Below are 2,500 nucleotides of genomic sequence, written 5' to 3'. Positions count from 1 at the left end.
ACTATGCTTTCAAATCCCAACGAAATCAATCATCATCACACTATGCTTTACCACCATCATTCACAGATGCACTTTACACGTCCGAGGAACACGCCAAATTCAATGCTATGGGGTTGTGAAAAACCACGCCGCATCGGCGGTCGTACACCATCACACGCAATAGAGGGTACACACCTTGAATTTAACCTCCTTTTCCGACTGCTCTGCCTGTCACGGTGACGATGTTCCCTTCTCTGGCTCTGGTCACTGAAGTAGAAGTATTGATTTTTCCTCCACACAGCACTCCACGTTGTGATGCGAATGTTCGTTTGACCACCGTCGATGAATCACCTCCGATCACCGAGTATGCTTAGAATTGCAACTCTGCTGCTGCTGCTGCTGCTGTTTCCCTTTCACGCACGAGTTTATGAGTTGGCACGCATGCAAATCACTTGGCACAATTCTCGGATTCTCTTCTAACAGGGAACCACGCACGACAGCTTCGGCTTCGGCGGCGGGGAAAAACCACGAAAGGAAAAACAATAAACGTAACTCAAGCGTAACAGTGCGTGCACACACACTCGAACACACCACACAATCACACAATACGATCGCGAACACACCGGGAACGAAGGAAAACCCTCCCCTCAATAAACCGCCGGAACAAGGCAACGATAAACGCGCAGCACACGCAACGGTCCACCGTTGGCAACGGTTCGAAACTTTCTGAAACTCTCCAGCGAATGGAGCCGCAACCTGAACGTGAACGTAGACGTGCTACAGTTGCGGACAAACAAATAGAGGGACCACCACAAAAATTACTAATTTTATCAAAGATTCGCCAATTTAAGCAGTACAAAAACTAAACTATGTGGCATTTATGGGTACTGACGTGAGCTTTTAAAAAAAATCACATAAGAATAGTAATTTTGCGAAGCATTTTCTAAGTGCATTGGACATTCAAATGGGGCAATTTTAGTGTTTCAATTACTGCAATAGACAAGGGAGGAATCTTTACTAATATTTTAAAATAGCTTTGATCAAAATCCTACAAGAAATGAGAAAAGAAACATAGGTTGCGAGGAGCACTGTACAGAATTTCGTGGCCAGGTGGTTCAAAAGAACAAAAGAAAACAAAGAAATTCATAAACGAGGATCGGTGATCCTTCTGAAAAGTATATTTTTCTGTATTTAGTACATAGAAATTATTAAAACAATGATTAAGGTTGACTATGATAAACCACTCCTGCTGACGATGTTCATTTCAAAAGACATTTACGTGCTGATTGTTTAACATCATTAGTGGCCAGAAAAGAAGCACTGTGCAGTCAGTTTATCTGATCACCCTTAAAATACCACTGCCCGATTTACTTGTCCATGACTGTAGAAGTTTGTGCTGGATAATGCCGTTGCCAAGCAGCCGTTGACCTGTGCTATGCGCCTGGTGGTTTGGTTGGCTTTTGGGCTTTTTTTTGGGAGGGGATTGCAGCAATACCGCAGCAGACACCGTTCTGTTCTCGTGCCGGAACATCAAGTGGAGCAGTGCAGTGCAGCAAAATGTTCTCGGATTTCAAAAAGAGATTTATTTAAAAATCCCTCAACGAATCACGATGAATGGCCACGTGTTGAATGCACGGCAACCATGTGCTCACGTCACGATCGCAGCATACCGATCGCAGCGCATTCAGAACGATGACGAAATGACGGGCGCGGCACGATCACGTTGGGGATGGCATTCCACTCACACCTCAGCATCAGGCACACCAACAACCAACCCGTTTGATGTCGTGTCTGCCTCCAACGCACCATCCAAGTGGAGAGAAAACATAAACATCCGCGACAAAACTGTGCTCGCGCGTTAGAAATAGAAAATGCTCTCGCCAGAGATGACACCAAGCTGGTTGGACGGTCGATGGCCGTTTGGCGTGGGCATCGGTGACCCCTGGGTTGGTGATGGCGGACGATCGTGTGTCGTGAACAGTCACCACAGTTCTTCGCCTGTTTCCCTCAGAACCCATCAAGCCAGAGGTGACGCAGGTCAAGAATGATGTTCTTGTTGCTTGATTGTCGCACACCGGGCGGGAGGTAGGTGGCTCGGGGTGGGTTGATGATGTGCGTGAAAATCATGCTCCGATCCGAACTGTTCGACCGTGTTCCGTTGGGTTTTATTACTCCGTCCACCCGTCGAACGACACATCACACAATTATCGTCACCATCGCAGTAGCATTGGCCAAGAGCACAGCATGGTGAACACCATAAATTAAGCTACATCGCGCGACAACAACTATGTAGCTGCTACCGTTTCCCCTTCCGACACTCGGCTGCTCAACAGGTGGGCCAAGTGTGACCATTCATGGCACCATTAAACGGCTAAATCTACCGAAAACGACGTCTAGGGCAGGCGTTTGTGTGGGCCGATCTGGCCGAACTAAGTGACATCCCGTGCATGGCTGCGCACGCACACGGAACCGACCTAGCGTGCGGGCTAATTATTATGACGGCGCCGTTGATGACCACGAT

The 2,500-nt window shown here is 47.5% G+C and overlaps 2 protein-coding genes across 5 annotated transcripts in view; both read right to left on the bottom strand.

The window, feature by feature from the left end:
- LOC126569561 (uncharacterized) overlaps positions 1-316 on the bottom strand; it is a 4,424-nt gene extending 4,108 nt beyond the window's left edge. Inside the window, exon 1 of the mRNA XM_050226740.1 lies at positions 175-316. The gene's annotated coding sequence lies outside the window, so the exon portion shown is untranslated. The remainder of the gene's footprint in view (positions 1-174) is intronic.
- The window catches only part of LOC126569560 (protein PALS2), a 28,596-nt gene that overhangs the window by 13,516 nt on the left and 12,580 nt on the right, over positions 1-2,500 (bottom strand). Inside the window, exon 1 of one of the 4 annotated variants that reach the window (XM_050226737.1) lies at positions 175-317. The exons of the other annotated variants lie outside the window; for them this stretch is intronic. The gene's annotated coding sequence lies outside the window, so the exon portion shown is untranslated. Of the gene's footprint in view, positions 1-174; positions 318-2,500 lie in introns of those variants that run through there. 4 annotated transcript variants of the gene reach the window in all.

The sequence above is a fragment of the Anopheles aquasalis genome, chromosome 2 (assembly GCF_943734665.1).
Source record: "Anopheles aquasalis chromosome 2, idAnoAquaMG_Q_19, whole genome shotgun sequence".
In the NCBI taxonomy this organism is placed as follows: domain Eukaryota; kingdom Metazoa; phylum Arthropoda; class Insecta; order Diptera; family Culicidae; genus Anopheles; species Anopheles aquasalis.
Note: the sequence above shows the minus strand (reverse complement) of the source record. Positions and strands in the feature narration are given on the sequence as shown.